Genomic DNA, 20,340 nt, shown 5'->3' with positions numbered 1-20,340 from the left:
GAGGGAGTGCTGTTATGTTGGAGATATTAAACAAATATCACTAGTGAGACAGCAGCTGGAATTATATGGAAAACATTATAGATATTGGTTCAGGTCCATCACCCTTCATCAGAACTGTTGGAGGCGCCATCTCTTTCATGTGAGACATTTAAACAAGGCTGCATCTGTTCTCTTAACAGATCTGCTGGCACCATATCAAAAGAGAATAACAGTATTATCCTCCATGCATAAACCACTGTTACTGAAGCAGATTATCAAGTTATTTTCACATCACTGTTTGTGAGATCTTGTATGTAATTGACTGCATTCCACTTTGAGTTCTACTATGTGCAATTTGACTACATTCTTCCCATGTTACAGCAATGATTTAAAAAAATATTTTTTGACTAGGAAGTGCTCTCTGAAAGGCAGTAATTGTACAAGGTGCTGTTCATTGAAAGACTTTGTTTTCCTTCCTTTCCCTGTTACCAAACCAATTCCGACGCAGATCCGAAATCCCACACTACTGCAGCACAATCTTCACCACAACTGTTGGTATTTTGCTCTTTAGTGTCTTCTCCTTTCAAAAATAGTGGGCAAGTTGGGCCACACCCAAACACGTGCCTTGTGAAGCAGACAATGCACTGAATAACCTTTGGGCCTGGAACTCCTTGATGGCCTTTGGGCTTTTGGGCTTCCAGATCTGACTATTTCAATACACGTCTGACCCCATTCCCTCATTCCCAGTATGAAACCTGAAAATAATTAGGCTCTCTTGATCATGTCCTAACTCCCATTTCCACATGACCCCTTTACTTCTGGACCTGCGCTTATTCCTGTTTTGTTAAGGCTCAATTTTTTCATATTGATTCTGACTTTCTGATCCCCCAGTCATCTAATCACTTCTTATTTCTGCAATGTTTCCCAACCCTGTAAAGCACAAAAAATATCTGGGCTTCTCTTGATCATCTCAGATTTTACTTGTTCCATTTTTGGCTGTTGTCATCTTTAACTTCCTGAGGTATGAAATTTGGAATTTTCTTCTAAAATCTCCTTTTCTTTAGCTTTCTCTCTTTTTATCCCCCTTTAAGATATTTCTAAAGTGGGGGGAAAAGAAGCTTTGGGCAAGCATTTTGTCACTTGCCCTTATCTCAACCCATCTGATTCAGTCAATGTTTGATCCATTAAAGATAATACATTAGTACAGATCTTTGGTTGGCAGGTGCCCAGTCAGGAGTATGCATCCAAACCTTAATAGGGAAATCATTTTCATAACTCAAAAAGCAAGGGCATTAGATTGCATGTGCTTTTAAAAGCATGTCATTGTGGTGTTTTGTCCAAAGTTGATCTTAAAATAGCTACTTCACGTGTTACTTGTAAGACTGAGGATTCAAAAAGGGAGTGTTAGGTTCACCCTGATGTTAATCAGATAAGGTTATAGTACCAGGAACACTGCTGTGAATAATATATTATTTGTAAAGTAATGTTACTTAATATGTTTGTAACAGCTGACATTCAAACATTTGTGCAGATCATTGTCCAAGTGGCTGAGGGGAATTTGAAACCTTATAAATGTAAAGTAACAAAATGAATTAACTGCTCCTGGTATCATAATGAAAGTGTAAGAAGAATACCGTCAGAAACACACTGAGTCTCAGCAATTTGCAGAACGGTAAACTTTATTTTTCGAGTCTGCAGAGTCGGACCCAACCAGCTCCTGCTAGATTGAGTGCCGAATTACACTTTGCACAGTTTTTTATACCCTACTTGTTTACGACTTTGTGAGTTGCACCCATGTGAGGTGCAGACATTCTTCCTTAATCTCATTACAAAATTACAAATGTGATTACCCTTTGGCCCACTTATCAGCCTCAGCGCATTAACACCGTTATTGTTCAACCGTTAAGCATGTCTTCCCGTTACCCGTATCGCTTCTTTAATCAGCAAGCTATTGTTTCATCCTCATTTTGCAAATTGGTTTATACGTTGCCCTGCAACGTGCTTTGCACGTTCTTTCTGTGTCAGCACATTCTAAATGGACTCCTTAAGAACCGTCTTTAATTTAATCATTTCTCTCAAATACCAAACATTTCTTTTTCAACAAGTGAATAAGTAATGAATTAAAATTATTGCAGTGATCAGGCAAAGAGATATTCAAATCATAAATTCAATGTAGATCACTATCTTTGCTTTGGCTATGCCTTTAATTCCCCTCCTTGCATTACCACCTTTTTCTGTGCAGCTGCACGTTCGTGGCCTCGTGAGCTTTTGGTGTAGCAATTTCTACTGTTTCATTAAGCCATTCCGCTTTAAATGAGCTAGCTGTTCTTTTGCACTTCATGCCTTTTGCTTCTGTGGAATTTGACATAGTGAATTGATAATTTCTTCAATAAAAACAGTAGAAATAAGCCAATTCTAAAATCTGCAGACAAATCATCGCAAGCTCCACGTTGTCAACTCTCACACACAAAATGCTGGTGGAACACAGCAGGCCAGGCAGCATCTATCGGGCCAAGACCCTTCGTCAGGACTAACTGAAAGGAAAGATAGTAAGAGATTTGAAAGTAGAAAGGTGATTGGCAAAAGGGAAACCTTTCCAGCTCTCAGCTTCACCCACCCTCTCCGGTCTTCTCCTATTATTTTGCATTTCCCCCTCCCCCTCCTACTTTCAAATCTCTTACTATCTTTCCTTTCAGTTAGTCCTGACGAAGGGTCTCGGCCCGAAACGTCGACAGTGCTTCTCCTTATAGATGCTGCCTGGCCTGCTGTATTCCACCAGCATTTTGTGTGTGTTGCTTGAATTTCCAGCATCTGCAGATTTCCTCGTGTTTGTTGTCAACTCTATCCAGAAAATTTAATATGATTGAATAAGATTCTAAAATATACTTAACATGCCAACAAGGGTAGAGGGTGACAAGCTTTTGTGCGTAGTTTGAATGTTCCTTAGAGGGAACGTTGCAGTGCACACACCGGGCAAAAAAATTGCAAAGCACAAGATTTTTGTGCACACTAATCATTATAATTTAGAGGGAGCATAACCACTTGGGGAAAGAAACTGTTTTTGAGTCAGGAGTTCTTGGCATGGATGCTATATAGTCTCCTCCCTGATGGGAATGGAACAAATAGTCCATGAGCAGAGTCGGTGAGATCCCTCATGATGTTTTTGGCCATTTTCTGTCACCTTTCTGTATACATGTCCTTGATGACAGGTAGGTTGGTGCCAGTGATGCATTGGGCAGTTTTGACCACTCTGCTGCAGTGTATTTTCCATATTAAGCAATGTTACAACTGTAGCTTATCCACTTGTTCCTCGATTCTCAAGAAGGGATACTCATCTAGAACAGTGTCTGGGGGTTTCTTTCCTCAGATGCTACTTGATTGGATGAGTTTTTCCATCATTTCAGTTTTTGTTAGATAACTGTATTTTTCTGAAAAAGCCAAATAGTAATAGTTCCCATTAATATATTTCCAATTGTATCCTCAACAGAAAACTTCTTCATAAATGCTGTTTAATAAATTTATACACTATGACCTTTACATTCTAAGTACTGCACGACTGACAGTCCACCTATTAATTTAAAGAACTAGAAACTCAAGCTGTCTCTGTTATTGCTTCGGAGTACTTTCCGCCCAGTTTATTCATTCTCTATGCAATTCACCCAGACTTCTAAAATGAATTTCTTTTTTCTGATGAAATTCTTACTCAATCCCTCCCCCCCCATCCCCATCTATTCATTTAAATAATTCTTGTACATGTCACACCATGAAGGTCAGAGGGGAAAATATAAAATGAGGGAATTATGCAAAGTCTAATTGAATAGGATAATGATATGAGAACCACACAGAACAAAGAATGCACCAACAGTTGGAGATTATTTGTTGCTTTTCTCCCAAATTTGTCTCCCTTACATGGATTTACATGTATTTAATGATCATACATGCAAAGGCAAGCTGCAGTTTTAAAACACCACAAGCTCTAAATAAACAATAAAGTCTTAATTTTAGGTGAGTAATATTGTAAGGAGAAATTAGAATATATAAAAATATTTTCAAAGTCATACTTGAATTAAAAGGAAAAGGCTGAGATGAATGGTTTACTTGTCTCCTTTTTGAGCACAGCATAATTAGGCTGCAAGCTGATTCTTTAGGCTTTTCTGTGAAACTTTTGACAGTTCTGCTTCCACATTGTAATGTATTTTATTTCATACTCTTTTCAGGATAAACTTCAACCACTCACAGCACCGACACTAAAAAAAAGCAAAGATTTGTACAGTATTGCAAATCAACAGAGTTCAAAAATAGTTTCAGAATGCATTAAACTGGAATAAAATTGATCATATCTATCTCTGAATTACAGATATAGAAACATTAGAAACAGATATTTGTCCAGTTTTTTGATATATATATATATATATATATATATATTTGAGAAAGAACAATTAACCTCAGGTCAGTGGTAATGTTGTTGGACGCACTGCAGCCTTATGTTGTCTGCTGGAAATAAATATTAGCTTTAACTTTGGGCGTCAAACATGAATCAGTTGTAGGTCTTAGCTCCAGAATAGAATGGTGAAGAAAGTAAAACATATTTACTATACAGCAGTTAGGAATGGACAATAAATACCGACTTAGGAGCAATATCCACATTCCTGTGAATAGATATAGAAAACCTTCCATAGCTTTAGTTATACCAAAACCTCAAAAACAGGTGTTTTTTTTTCTCTCATAAAGGTTCTGCTGTGATGTTAGAAACATGGCAGCCAATTTACAAAAAGAAAATGGGATTAGTTTGGATGGGCACCTTGGTTGGCTGTTGGGCTTCTGCCTCCTAGTCCAACAAGTATTGTGGATGTTGTTGCCTTTTGATTGAGGTTTAATTCCGTTTTCACAGGTCTGTTACTCAATGGCTGCTATTTTGTAGATTAGGTCAGTGTCCTGCAATACATATCCTTGAACCAGTATCAGTTCAACAGATAGCTTTGATATTGTTAGACTGTAGTTCATGGAAATTTGATATCCACAGATTTTACCTACTCTTGCAGCATCATAATACTGGAAGAAAAACATCAAAGCAGGCTATTGGCTGTGAGGCTTTTGGATGCATTTGAGTTCAAGAGAGGGAGCATAGAATTGAACACTTTCTTCCTTTTGTTTTCTCTTTAGAGTCATTGACTCTTAGAACATAACAGTACCAAAGCAGGCCTTTACGCCCATCTAGTTTGTGCCGAACTATTTTGGCTGCCTAGTCCCATCGACCAGTACCTGGAGCATAGCCCTTTGATCCCTGTATCTATCCAAATTTCTCTAAAGTGTTGAAATTGAATCTGCATCCACTGCTTGTGCTGGCAGCACGTTCCATACTCTCATGACCCTCTGAGTGAAGAAGATCCCGTCATGTTCCCCTTAAACATTTCACCTTTCATATTAACCCATGACCTCCAGTTGTGGGCTCACACAACCTCAGAGGAAAAATCCTGCTGCATTTACCCTATATATACCCCTCGTAACTTTGTATACCTCTATCAAATCTCCTCTCAATCTTCTACATTCTAGGGAATAGAGTCTTTACCAATTCAACCTTTCCTTATAACTCACGTCCTCAAGTCCCAGCCACATCTTTCAATTTTATTTACATCTTTCCTGTAGGTAGATGACCACAACTGCACTTTATCTTTAACCTGAAACACTAGTTATAGTTCTTTGCAGATGTTTATTGGCCTACTTAGTCTTCCCAGCATTTTCTGTTTTATTTCCAACATCTGTAGATTGATTTTTTTCTCCATTTGCCATTGTGTTGCATTTATTGGGTTGATAGATGGGAAGATCACCTGAACTCTTGGCCATAGTGATAAGATTTATATTGAACCTGCAGGAAAGAAAGGAAAGATAATGGTAGAATATTATCTTTTTATTATTTTTACTCCTTTTTGAATCAAGTATGAGCAATAACAAATCAAATAGTTATTGAGATCATGGTGCCATATGGAGTCTTGAATCATACAGCACTGATTTCAGATTCAGATTCAGTTTCAGTTTATTATCATTTAGAAACCACAAATGCAATGCAGTTAAAAAATGAGACAACGTTCCTCCAGGATGATATCACAAAAGCATATGACAAAACAGACTACACTAGAAAATCCACATAACATTTGGCAATCCCCAATCCTGAGTCCGGAGAGGCTGCTGCATTTTAATATTGCGCTACCGTCTTAGCGCGTTCCCCAGAAAGGAGCTCCAAATCCACCAGACAAACAAGACCTGCACAAAACCACATAGTTACAACATATAGTTACAACAGTGAAACAATAGCATAATTGATTAAAAAAACAGACTATGGGCACAGTAAAAATAGTCCAACGATGTTAAAGGACTATAAGTTCAAAAGAAATCACCACACAGTTTCCACAAGTCCCCAGGGTCCCGACAGACTCGTCATCCCACGCCGGCGGCAGAAGGGAATACCCCCACTATGGACTTACACGGCATCGCCTGACTCAACCTCGCGGACGCAGCACACAACGAAAGCGACCTGACCGCAACGGACTCCGAGTCCATTGAACCTCCAAGCTTCCGAACATCCCCTCCGGCACAGCTTCTCCGAGCACCATCCTCTGCTGAGCGTATTAAGACGCCCCTGCCAACGGCCATCGGCAACGCAACCCCGAGGACTGGGGGCCTGTTCTTCCCAGCAGAGTCCCGGACCTCACAGCAGCAGCAGCAATGATGAAGGTCTTCCTGGAGATTTCCCGATGTTCCTCCGTGCTCCCATGTCTGTTTTCAATCGATTATGATTGTGCACGGCACCCCACTTCACAAATAACAGATAATCAGCTCCGGAGTGGCTGCTGCAAGCTGCATCACACCGCTATTTTGTAAATGATTTAGGAGAAGAAAGCTGAGGAGTAGATTTGAAAGGTGGGGCAAGGGGAGAGAGAAACACCAGGTGATAGGTGAAACTTGCAGGAGGAAGGATGAAGCAAAAAGCTAGGAAGTTGATTGGTGAAAGGGACAGAAGGCCATGGATGAAAGAAAAAAGTGGGGTCTGGGCGCAGAGAGGAGCACCAGAGGGAGTCGATGGGTGGGCAAGGAGATGAGAGAGGGAAAATGGGATGGGAAGTGATGAGGTGGGTTGGGTAAGGCATTACTGAAAGTTTGAGAAATCGATGTTTGTACCATCAGGTTTGAGGCTACCCAAATGGAATATAAGGTGTTGTTCCTCCAACCTAACTGTGGCCTTATCACGACAGTAGAGAAGGCCATGGATGGACACATTGGAATAGGAAATGGAATGAAAATGGGTGGCCACTGGGAGATCCCACTTGTTCTGGCAGACGGAGCATAAATGCTCAGCGAAACAGTCTCCCAATCTACGTCGGGTTTCACCTATACACAGGAGGGCACACCGGGGGCACCGAACACAGTAGATGACCCCAACAGACTCACAGGTGAAGTGTCACCTCACCTGGAAGGACTGTTTGGGGCCCTGAACAGTAATGAGGAAGGAGGTATTAGGGACAGGTGTAACACTTGTTCTTGCAGCATCCTCCTGCCTCCCTACCAGGGATAGGGTTCCTCTTGTCCTCACCTACCACCCCACCAGCCTCTGGGTCCAGCACATGATTCTCTGAAACTTCCGCCACTTCTAACTGGATCTCACCACCAAACACATCTTTGTGTTTGCACTTTCTGCTTTCTGCGGGGATCACACCCAACATGACTCCCTTGTCCATTTGTCCTTCCCCACTAATCTCCCTCCTTACACTAGTTTGGTACTCCTGGTGTAGCCTCTTGTATATCCATGAGACCCATCGTAGATTGGGAGACCGCTTTGCCGAGCATCAATGCTCCATCCACCAGAACAAGCAGGATCTCCCTCTGGCCACCCATTGTAATTCCACTTCCTATTCCCTTTCCAATATGTCCACCCATGGCCTCCTCCACTGTGGAGATGAGGCCACACTTAGGCTGGAGGAACAACACCTTATATTCTATTTGGGTAGCCTCCAACCTGATGGCATGAACATCGATTTTTCTAATTTCTAGTAATGCCCCCCCTTCACCATTTCCCCTCCTCTTTTCCCTCCACCTTAACTTCTTGCCTGCCCATTGCCTCCCTCTGATCCTCCTCCCCTCCCCCTTTTCTCATTCTTCCATGGCCTTCTGTCTCTTTCACCAATCAATTAACTAGCTTTTTGCTTCATCCCTCCCCCTCCAAGTTTCACCTATCACCTGGTGTTTCTCCCTCCCCTCCCCCTACCTTTCAAATCTACCACTCAGCTTTTTTTCTCTAGTCCTTCTGAAGGGTCTTGGCCTGAAACGTTGACTGTGCTTTTTTCCATAGATGCTGCCTGGCCTGCTGAGTTCCTCCAGCAATTTGTGTGTGTTGCTAAGATTTTCAGCATCTGTAGGTTTTCTTTTATTTGTATCTCCTTTATATTCTGTCCAGCACGACCACATCCTTCCAGCAGTGGGGTGATCACAATACTGCATACAAACTCATGTTCTTTTTAGCAAAAATGCAACAGATCAGTCCAACTCTTCTAAGGTGACCTATCAAGGCAAGAATGGTAACTTATAAACTACAATTAGCACAATTTTTTTGCCCTGTCACCTTCCTCTTACATGATCCCTTGTCATCAAGGGTGACTTGCTTCTAATCTGATTTTGAGGATTTTCAGGCAGCTAATAAAGCCAATGTAGGAGCTGAAAAGTCTTCCGTACATTGGGCAAGAAGCACCTGACAGGATAGGCAGAGGTGAACTTTGCAAAATGATGTACACCTTCGGTTGCTGAAACAAGCAGTTGGGCTTCAGAGTGTCATCCCAAATATGAATGGTCCAAGGATACGATTTAACAAATAGCAAAGGGAAAATGTTAGAAGGACTCAGTCCTGTTGAAAGTTCAAATGTTTTGGTAAATTTTCTTGCCTGATTTCCCCTGTCCTAGCATTGATTGTTATCAGATGTCAACCGCAGAAGACCTCAGGCACCCAGCAACATGGTGTTATCAAGCAGATTGTATAGCTTCACATAATCAGCATCCAAAATGTTAAAAAGCTATAACTTTTATCCAACTTAATAGTTACAGAAGTGAAATAAAGATTGCATCAATTATGTTACAGAAAGCATACATTATAATTACAAAACTTTTTAGAAAGTATGATTTAATATATTTTCAAATCAAAAGATATGAAAGGATTAGACTTAACAGTCAACATTAATTTTCAGGGCCAGGGAAGGTTACTTTGAGGAATGATGTATCGTATAAGCCAGCTGTTGGATTTCCACATTTGGCCACACTTGTTTGGAAGCTGATCAGTGTAACTATTACTGAGACTGTGGCGTGACTGATGTAATTGCAACCAGGAAGTTCAAGCATCATTTTCTCCCTCCTCAGATGCTGAATTGATCTGCTGTATTTTCAGCAAAATCTATATTTTGTTTCAGTTTCACAGCATCTACCACATTTTGCCATTCTTTTGATTAGGTGAAAGTGGTGTTTAGTAGTTCCATTTAATGTCAGAGAAATATATGCAAGATACACCCTGAAATTCTTGTTCTTCACAGACATCCACAGAAACAGAAATGTGCCCCAAAGAATGAGTATCCACCTCTCTCTGTGATCTCAATAATGAGCTTTTCTTTGAAACGTGTCTATGCAAGATCAGTTAGTGCTTTGAAGTGGCATTTTACTTTCAATATTTGTGTGAGACATTTCATGAATAAATGATTTGCTATGAGGTTGTTGAGCTGTGTAACAAGGTCTTGCAATCATCACAGTTCACAGCAGTGTTGCAGACTGGTATTTTTAGCAGGTTTCCACCATGTTTGCAATCTTTCAGTTAATAGAAACTCCCAAACTGAAGACCTACTGGCTGAAGCTAAGAGCTTAAAGTACTATCGGATATCAGCCATCGGCGACAGAGCCCAATTAATATATTCAAACTCATTTCTCATCTGACCTGCAGAACATATTAATTATTACAACAGCTTCATAAAAAGCAAACTCATTCACAAACTGTGACTTTCAAATATGTAATGTAGAATTTGAAATTTATAGATGATATGTGGTTACTTGCCCACACCATAAAATAGTTTTCCAATTTAATCTCATTCTCCTGCTTTTTCCCCTCTTTCAGGTTTACTTTCAAAATGTTGTTACTGACTTTGTTTCCATCAGTCCCCAAAGCAGTACATTTCACATGGAGTGAAACAGCACACATACATTCTCAAGTACAAGTTACGTTTAGGTCTTGTTGATGTTAAATTATGAGGCTTAACTGTTTGGTTATCAAAATTACAATATTTAAGTGGTATTTTAAATTTTAGTTTTAAATTTTTCTAATATTTTTGGATATTGACACAAAGCCATACATAGAAATTGAAAAAAAACTGAGCATGGATCTCATTCAGTCATAGCCTCTGTCAGTATTCTTATTTGGCAATTGTATTTTGGGTGTTTACCTCATGAAGGACTTAATTTGTCCTTTAGGAAGACTGAAAGGAACTTGGTGTGTGTTTCAGATCATAAAGAGTAACAGCTGGCCTTTAATACTGCTGACCATCTTTGTCCTTGTCAACAGAGTAGTGAAATATAACAAAGCATTCAGCTGTATACGTGTTATTTTATTTAACAGTGTCTTATACTGCAGGGTGAAAAGGCTTCATTTTGAAGTGTAATCAAAGGGTATTGATTGTGTCTCTTTCTTCAAGATGCTGAGTGAGAAATCTGTGAGTTCTGATCCTCATGATCAGAATTCATTAGGAATAATTACCTTCACTCTCTGATAAGGCATGGTGCTATTTTCCAGAAGGTTCGAAAGTATTCCCTCAAGAGGTATTTCTTTTTACAATCTGTTTATATTTGAGGAACCATGTACCACATGGGGATAAGACAGCCCAGTGGTTGTGTTTCTGGACATTGTAATTAGAAACCTGATCTGATGATTGAGAGATGTAAATTTAAATCACATTCTAACAACTGAGAAAATAAAATTTAGTTAATTGAATACAATTTCAAAGCTATTATCAGATGTTCTGACCACTTAATACCCCTCAACTATCAGGCTCCTCACCCAGAGTGGATACCTCACACCCCGCCCCCCCCACCCGCCAAAACTGAACTGATTCCACAACCAATGGACTCACTTTCAGGGAGTCTACAACTTACGTTCTCAATATTTATTATTTATTTATTAGTAGTATTATTTTGTTTTGTTTTTCTTTTTTATATTTGCACAATTTGTTGTCTTTTACACATTAGTCATTTGTATGTCTTTGTGTGCAGTTTTCCATTGATTCTATTGTGTTCCTTTGTATTTACTATGAATGGCATCAAGGAAGTGAACCTCTGGATAGTCTACGGTGACATATATGTAATTAGATGATAAATTTACTTTAAACTGTGACAATGAAGTTTCTGAATTATAAAAAATTTTCTGTTTCACAGTGCAACTTTATAGATGCACAGTGGAGAGTATCCTAACTGGTTTTATCACAGCCTGATATGCAACTTCGTTGCCCAGGATTGGGAAATCTTACAGAAAGTGGTGGATACAGTCCAGTCCATCACAGGCAAAGTCATCCCCTCGACTGAGGATATTTACATTGAGCGCTGACATAAGAAGGCATCATCTGTCATCACATCTATCCTCACCATACAAACCATGCTTTCTTCTTACTAATCAGGAAGGAGGTGCAGAAGCCTCAGATTCCATGCCACCAGTTTCAGGAACAGTTATTATCCTGCAACCATCAGGTTCCTGAACCTGCTTAGATAACTTCACTCACCACAAGTCTGAATTGATGGAGTTCTTTTTTATATTTGCACATTGTCCTCTTTTGCACGCTGGTTGTTTGTCAGTCTTTGTTTATGCATAGTTTATGCAAATTTATTCTTAATTTTTCTTTTAAATGCGTGCAAGGAAAATGCAGCTTAAAATAGCATATGGAAACATAAACATCTTTTGATAATAAAAACATTGATCTTTTGAACTGTTACTATCTAACAAAAGAGTACCACTGCAGTAGATTTTTATTGTACACTTGTATTTTTAGTTGTCCCATCTGTTGGCTGATAGTTAAACTGCATAGGTATTGGTCCATTGCTGTGTTGCATATCCTGAGACCTGGTTCAAATCAGGAAAACGAGTTCTGACAGTACTTTTCATGGCATCAGGCTTCTCTATGGATTTGGATGCATTAGTTGTCCCAAAGAGAGCAATTAATGCATCTATATTTGTACAGGAACAATACAAGCAACAACAGCTCATGACACAACAAATGACCCACCAAGAAATTGTTGATGTTAATGCAATGGTAGCAAGTGATTGTGGTCATGGGACAATTATACTCGTGTTAGGTTCAAGTACAATATTAAGGTTACACATAGACATTTTCAACTTTAAATGGTTACTCTGCATTGGGGCGGAGTTGTGATCAGGTAATGAAGTTGGTGGAAATTGAAAGTGTATGGCTTCAGACTTCCCAATATTTATTTAATTAATACTTCTCTTTGTCCACTCCTGGATGTAAAAGAAGCACAATGTCATTTCATTGACAGTGCTCTGAGAATCAGCAGGAGACGCTCATGGAGTGAGCATTGTTTCAGATTCGCTCCATAACCTTTACTTTTTTTAACCTATGATCACCCTTATTTAACTTACTTTTACCTACACCAAAAGATTCTTGCTAGTTTTTTGGACTTATCTTTAAGACTTTATTGTTAATTTTGAAGAAATGAATACAGAAATGGCTCTTAGATCTAAAGGGCGAGAACCTGGGAAAGATTCTAACGGGAACGGGAAGAAGAAAAAGACTGATCCTAAGCGCACTGAATTGACTTATGAAATGTTATTGGAGGTTTTAAATGAAAAATTTAAAGAACAACGACAAATTTTCAAACAAGATATAAAGGCTTTTCAAGATTATATGGATAAGATGGATTCAGTAGTTAACCAGCAGCAAGTTCTAATCGCAACTTTGCAAGAGGACGCTCGGAAGCGAGACTTGATCATTGAAAAACTGGAGCAGAAAATACTTTCGACAATTAAACAGGTGGAAACACTTAAAGCCAAGAGTGTCAACTTTGAGAATCGGTCCAGAAGACAGAACTTACGCATACTTGGTCTCCCGGAAGGTATTGAACAAGGGGACCCCTCGAAGTACTTTGCTCAACTTTTAAAGGATGCGTTCCCTTCTGTATTCCCAGACAGTCCTCCGTTACTTGATCGAGCTCACAGAATTATGCGTCGATCACCAAGTGCTTCAGCTACACCACCAGTTGTAATTGTCCGATTTCATTATGTGCATGTTAAAGAACAACTTATTCATGTGGCTCGACGTGTAGGGATGGTCAAATTTCAAGAACGAAATTTTCGATTAGTGGAAGATTTTAGTCCAGAAGTAATGAAGGCAAGGCTTCTTTTTAAACCTCTGATGTCCGAATGTTATCAGAAAAATCTAAAACCTGCGCTCTTATACCCTGCGAAGCTCAGAATATTGCCTCCCAATGCATCCCGGCGTGTTTTCTTTTCTACATTTGAAGCGAGAAGCTTTTTGAATGAGAACTTCCCTACTGCTACGGATTCTCATCTCTAATAGATGAGTGATTTTGATCGTTGCAAGATGGTTTTTGTTTCCAAAACCAGATTTTGTTTCTGGCTATTAGTGTAGGTTTACTCTATATTTTATACTCCAGTTAATTTTTTTTTAATGTACTAATCCTTTTATTTTACTTACTTCAATCACTGTACTTTAGCTTTGGTCATTTTTATTAATCCTTCGAAAGTGAATTTTTTTCTACTAATGGCGGTTTCTTCTCTAAAATATTTTTGGCTTTTTTTTGATTTCGCCATTTTTTTTCTCTCGTCTTCTTCCTATAATGCATTTCTTATCACAGTTTAAATTTTTTTGGTTTGTTTGGGTTTTAACCCAATTTATAAGTTACTAGTGATTATATTCTTTTTGTTTTTTTTAGTTATATTAAGAAGTTTGGTTTTAGTATAGTGATTATTATTTCTTTAGAGTTTGTGTGGATCTTTTTTATCCTTTATATATGGAGTTGCCTTCTGCTGATACGGGGTAGATTTAGTTTCATTTCTCCTTTTTCCCAGCCTTTTCCTGGCTGGGGAAGTCTTTTCTCCTCTTGGGTGGGGGGTGGGGGGTCTTTTTCTAAATCTTATGTTCTTTACATCAGTTTTTTTTTAGTTTCTTCATTTGGGCTGATTTTAAACTACTAAAATGTCCGCGATGTCATCACTTCCGGGTCCGCCCCTTATTTTTCTTCCTCTTCTGGGAGCATGAGTTCATAATTTGGTTAACCCTTTATATCCCAAAGGGTTGATTTCAGAAATATGGCTCAGACCATTAATTTTGTCTCTTGGAATACTAATCGCTTAAACCATCTGATTAAATGGAAAAAGATTTTCAAAGTATTCCAAAGACTCAATGCGCATATTATTTTTGTACAAGAAACTCATGTGAGGAAAGAGGACAATTATCGCTTTTTTAGGTTTTGGAGGGGTCAACAGTACCATTCGAATTTGAATGCTAAAATAAAGGGAGTTCCAATTTTTATTGACTCCTCTATTGCATTTATCCAACACAATATATTTTCGGATCCGAATGGTAGATTTTTGTTAATTACTGGCTTACTTTTTAACAAAAAGGTTGCTATGGTTAATGTTTATTATTATTAAAGATTTTATTAAAGATTTATTAAAGATTTTATTAAAGTTATGAAGGAACAGATTGATTTCTTCTTTTCAACTAATTCCATGGATGATATTTCTTGCGGAACACTTTGGGACATCTTTAAAGCATATATAAATGGACAGATTATCTCCTACTCCGTTGGTCTGAGAAAATGCATTAAGAAGGAAACTCTTTTATTGGTTGATAAAATTAAAGAGATTGACAAGAAATATTTGACTACTCCTAGTAAGGAGCTTTACAAACAAAGGGCTGAACTTCAAATGGAAAATAGTTTATTACTTACATCTTCGATTGAAAATCAATTAATGAAAACCAGATCTGATTTTTATATGCATAGTGATAAATGGGGTAAACTGTTAGCTAGTCAATTGAAGAATGCTTTGGTTAAACGTCAAATTACTCAGATTCGTCAGCAAAATGGGGATCTGACAGTTAACCATGATGAGATAAACAAATCATTTCAAGATTTTTATACCTCCCTGTAACATTCTGAATTCCCTCAAGATTATAATACCATTTGTGATTTTCTTGGGAAATTGAATTTTCCAAAATTATCATCAGATGATCTTTCAATATCAGAAACTCCTATTACGGATGCAGAAATTAAAGGGGTTATTTTCTCTATGAATTCTGGGAAAGCACCAGGTCCAGATGGGTATACAGTAGAATTTTTTAAGTGTTTTTCTGCTACTCTTTCTCCTTGGTTATGCAGGGTTTTTGAAGAAGCAATTAGATTGGGTAATCTGCCACAATCTATTTATAGAGCTTCCATTTCTTTAATATTGAAGAAAGATAAAGACCCTACTGACTGTGCATCCTATAGACCAATATCTTTATTGAATGTAGATTCCAAGATCTTTTCCAAGTTACTGGCATCCAGGCTGGAGAAGGTATTACCCCAAATTATTTCGGAAGATCAAACTGGTTTTATTAAAAATTGCTAATCTTTTTTCAATGTTAGCAGATTATTGAATATTGTTTATACTCCTTCACATAGCACTTCAGAATGTGTCATTTCACTAGATGCGGAGAAAGCATTTGATAGAGTTGAATGGCCATACTTATTTACTGTGCTTGAGAAGTTTAATTTTAGTCCAACATTCATTTCCTGGATTAAACTGATATATCATACTCCAGTAGCCTTGGTGCTTACTAACAATCAAAGATCTCCCATTTTTCGTTTATTTCGGGGTACTAGACAAGTCTGTCCTCTTAGTCCATTATTATTGATATTGCAATTGCTCTTGGCAAATGCTATCAGAGAATCACAGAACATTTTTGGCATTAATTGTGGGATGGATATACATAAGCTATCGTTATATGCAGATGATTTATTATTATTTATTTCTGATCCTGAGAAATCTATTTCTGCAGTTATATCATTGTTGGCTCAATTTAGTCATTTTTCTGGGTATAAATTAAATCTTAATAAGAGTGAATTGTTTCCTTTAAATAGACAGGTTCCAATTTATGGAAATTTACCTTTTAAGTTAGTTAATGACTCTTTTATTTACTTAGGGATTAAAATCACCAAAAACTCTAAGGACTTATTTAAGGTTAATTTTTTACCCCTAATCGATCAGATTAAATGTTTATTTACTGAATGGTCACCAGTATCTTTATCTCTGATAGGTCAGATTAATGCTATTAAGATGGTTATTTTACCCAAGTTTTTATATATATTTCAAGCGGTACCAATTTTTATTCCAAAATCTTTTTTTGCTAATGTTGATTCAAAAATTTTCTCAGATATATATGGCAGAATAAAAATCCTAGATTAGGTAAAAAAATATTTACAGAAGGCAAGGAAGGAAGATGGATTGGCATTGTCTAATTTTAGATTTTATTATTGGGCAGTTAATATCTGATATTTGATATGTTGGTTAAAGATTGGGATTTATCTTTTAGCCCTCATTGGGTGAACCTGGAAATTAAATCTGTACAAGGATTTTCATTGGGTTCTATTTTAGGGTCTTCTCTTCCCGTTGCTCTTTCTAAATTGCTGAAATGAATTGACAATCTGATAGTTAAACATACTTTACGTATATGGTTTCAATTTCGGAAATTTTTTGGATTGACTCAGTTTGTTTTAAATATTCCTACTGTATCCAATTGCTTTTTTTATCCTTCTATTACAGACCAAGCTTATTCAGCTTGGTAGACTAAAGGATTACTACTATTTTCCGGTTTATTTTTGGATAATTGTTTTATGTCTTTTGAATATCTAATAAATATAATTTGCCTAGATTTCATTTTTTTAGATATTTACAGATTAGGAATTTCTTAAATACTGTACTTCCTACTTTTCCAAATTTTGTGTCTTCAGGTATTTTGGGGAATTTGAACTAAATCCTTCTCAGAAAGGGCTAATATCAAAACTTTACAATATAATTATGAAGATACATTCAGAGCCTTTCGGTAAGATTAAAAATGATTGGGAAAGAGAACTTAACCTTAGTATCCCTACTGAGAATTGGGATGAAATTCTTCAGTTAGTTAATACATCATCTATATGTGCTAAACATTCATTAATACAGTTTAAGGTTGTGCATAGAGCTCATATGTCCAAGGATAAATTGGCTCATTTTTATTCCTATATAAATCCTATTTGTAACAGATGTCATTCTGAGATAGCGTCTTTAACTCATATGTTCTGGTTGTGTCCGCTTTTGAAAAAATATTGCAAAGTCATTTTTGATATTATTTCTACAGTATTGTACATTGATTTACAACCTCATTCTATTACTGCAATTTTTGGTTTACCAATGATGGACTCACTCCATTTATCCTCTTCTGCTTGTTGAATGATTGCATTTCTTACATTAATGGCTAGAAGATCTATTTTGTTGAATTGGAAAGAAATTAATCCTCCTACCGTATTTCATTGGTTTTCTAAGTGTTGTATTGGATACTTTTATTAAATTTGAAAAGATATGGAGACCATTTATTCAATATTTTCATATGATGTAATATGACTCTGTTCAAAGCCTATTTGTTTTTCCAGTTTCGATTTTATATATGTTGAGAGGATCAGAGTTGACGACACTGACTTTTTCTTTTTCTCTTTTTTCTTTATTAGTTATTAGATTATTGGATTAGGTTTTTTTTGCATAATCTTTTTTCTTTTTCTTTTTTCTGTTTTTTCTTAATATATATTATGATATACCTAGGTTTGCCTTGTTTATTTGTTACTAGTATCGTCCATGATTTGGGAATACTCATTTATACTGTAACTATTGCTCATGTATTCTTTCATGTTCAGTTGAAATGTGTATGTTTGTAACCCCATTATCTATGTATCAATTTTATTTTGTTGATATTAATAATAATAATAAAAAGATTGAAAAAGAAAAGACAGTGTTCCATGTGAGGCAGAAATATGATGTCTAAGCATATTTTCTTCTTGAATTTTTATATTGAAATGCTTAACTCTGAAACCACTGAAATAGGCTGAACAATAGGTATAAACATCATTACACATAGGACACCAGTCATTACAGACAAGAAGTGGTCCACGAATTCACATACTTGGGGTTGACCATTAGTGACAATCTCTCCCTCGATGCTGAAATCAATAGGCGTATCAGCAAAGCAACGTCGATCCTTGCCTGACTCTCCTCGCGTGTCTGGGAGAATCTGAAACTCTCTACAAAGACCAAGACTGCCGTGTACATTGCATGCGTTATCAGCACCCTCCTGTATGGTAGTGAGACTTGGACCATCTACTCCAAACAGGAGAGCAAACTCAATAGTTTTCACCTGCGCAGCCTTTACTGCATCCTCGGAATCAACTGGAGAGACAAAGTCCCAAACTCGGAGATCCTCTCCCCTGCTGGACTTCCCACAATGAGACAACAAAGACCATACTGGCTGGGCCATGTCCGTTGTACGAAGAGTGGTCCTCTATGGAGAACTAGCAACAGGCAAGAGGAATGTTGGAAGATCTCAGCTTAACTTCAAGGACCTCTGCAAGTGCGACATGAAAGCCTTAAAAATCAACACAGAGTGCTGGGAGGATACAGCAGATGACCACAACAAATGGCGAGGTACTTTTCAGCAACACCTAGAGCAAGGCGAAAGAGTGATCCTGAGTCCGTTTGAGGAGCAGAGAGCTAAACGGAAAGCACAGTGGACAACAATTCCACAACGCCCTACACATGCAGCAACTGTGGCAGAGTCAACCGTTCCAGGATCGGCCTCAATAACCACAATTGACGCTGCTCAACAAACCGGTGACTACCAGAGGTGCAGTACCCATGGCCGATCATGACCGACGACGGCCCCACATTGAGTACTGGAGGAACCCAGCTGGTCGGGCAGCATCTACAGAGGGGAATAAACAGTTAACATTTCAGGCCTAGACCATTATGAAGCCCAAAATGCTGACTGTTTAATCCCCACCATAGACACTCTCTGGCCTGCCGAATTCCTTCAGCATTTTGTATATTTGATCAATATTTCCAGCAACTACAGACTCTCTTGTGCCCATGTAGGCATCATCTTTTAGAAGTGCACTGCAAAATCTCCGTTGCTTATCATCATGGATGAGAGAACCTGCTAATATGTCTCCCCCTATGTTTTGAAAAGAAGAAGGGTCATTAACTTCTTTCAGCTTGTCCTGCTAATTAAGGATGAGGTCTTGCTGCAAATTGAGTTGAATGCATATCATTAACATGTACTTCAACCATCTTCAAAGCACAAAGATCCAAACTACATTCTTAAAGTATTCAAATTTACATTCAGTTGAATTACATCCTTTACACAAGAATAAGAAAATGCCGTTCACTGTTAAAAGTTCCCATCTTCAGGTTTGCATTTTTTTTATATTAGCTCGTCTCATGGATATAGGAGAAATGTTAGTGTGCTCTCAAAAGGTATTTTAGATTTAGTATTGAAGAAATCCATTTAGAAAACAATGATTTTACACTTGAACAAGATCTCTGTCATCTTGAAATATCAGGAAGCCTGTTTTGTATTTCTGAATGAATATTAAATAATACATTTTCAGAAAATGTATTGGTTTCTTTGGCAGGATCCATAACTGCAAAATATAGTTTCCCAGAAGAATAGTTGCAGTTGATTATTTGTTCCTTATTCCTGTCTTGTCTGTTATTTCACACCTTTTCAGAAACTTAGCAGCCATAGTAGGTTACTTACTGAGGCATTGTTTGTGCTGGTGTATCAACAGGTTTCACTCCAGACAATTGTGGCCTTGCTCACTGGGGCTCCACAAAATGCTGTATTATTAAGAACAGCTGAACAGAAATTAGCCACTCAACTACAAAGGGAGGTAGAACCAGAGAGTGACTCACCTAGGTTAAATTCCCAAATGTCATTGCAACAAGCTTGTGCTGTCTTTACGACAGTTATTTAGTTTATAATATTTTTGCTTAGTAATTCATTTGTTAGTATTTTCTAGTTAGAATTAGAAGTGTTTAAAGTATATTCATTGCATGTAAAATATATCGGCATGCGATGACGTCACATCCGGTTTCGCCGCGTCCTGTGGGAAAACACCGGTTTGAAATTAACGCGAGGGTGGGGGCTTTCCACGAGGCTCACCTGAGCACAAGCAGTTTTGCAGGCATTAGAAATCACAGTGAGAGCAACGCTGTAAGTTAATAGATAATCGATATATTGAACT

The 20,340-nt window shown here is 37.8% G+C and overlaps 1 protein-coding gene and 1 long non-coding RNA gene across 7 annotated transcripts in view; one reads left to right on the top strand and one right to left on the bottom strand.

Annotated features, from left to right (window-relative positions):
- Window positions 1–20,340, top strand: part of LOC132403001 (ADP-ribose glycohydrolase MACROD1-like) — a 1,163,451-nt gene that overhangs the window by 954,756 nt on the left and 188,355 nt on the right. The window lies entirely within an intron of this gene.
- LOC132402509 (uncharacterized) lies at window positions 1,679–20,140 on the bottom strand. Of its 3 annotated transcripts, none has more exons than XR_009514934.1 (4): window positions 20,009–20,140; window positions 5,702–5,845; window positions 4,041–4,226; window positions 1,679–3,407 (listed from the first exon to the last, which is right to left on the bottom strand). It is a non-coding gene; the product is annotated as an uncharacterized LOC132402509 (long non-coding RNA). The 3 variants fall into 3 exon arrangements; XR_009514932.1 differs by lacking the exon at window positions 20,009–20,140 and adding an exon at window positions 19,854–19,985; XR_009514933.1 differs by lacking the exon at window positions 20,009–20,140 and adding an exon at window positions 19,854–19,985 and having other exon boundaries at window positions 5,808–5,845.

The sequence above is a fragment of the Hypanus sabinus genome, chromosome 12 (genome assembly GCF_030144855.1).
Source record: "Hypanus sabinus isolate sHypSab1 chromosome 12, sHypSab1.hap1, whole genome shotgun sequence".
NCBI lineage: Eukaryota > Metazoa > Chordata > Chondrichthyes > Myliobatiformes > Dasyatidae > Hypanus > Hypanus sabinus.
The sequence above is the reverse complement of the archived record's forward strand: the minus strand, read 5'-3'. Positions and strand labels throughout refer to the sequence as shown.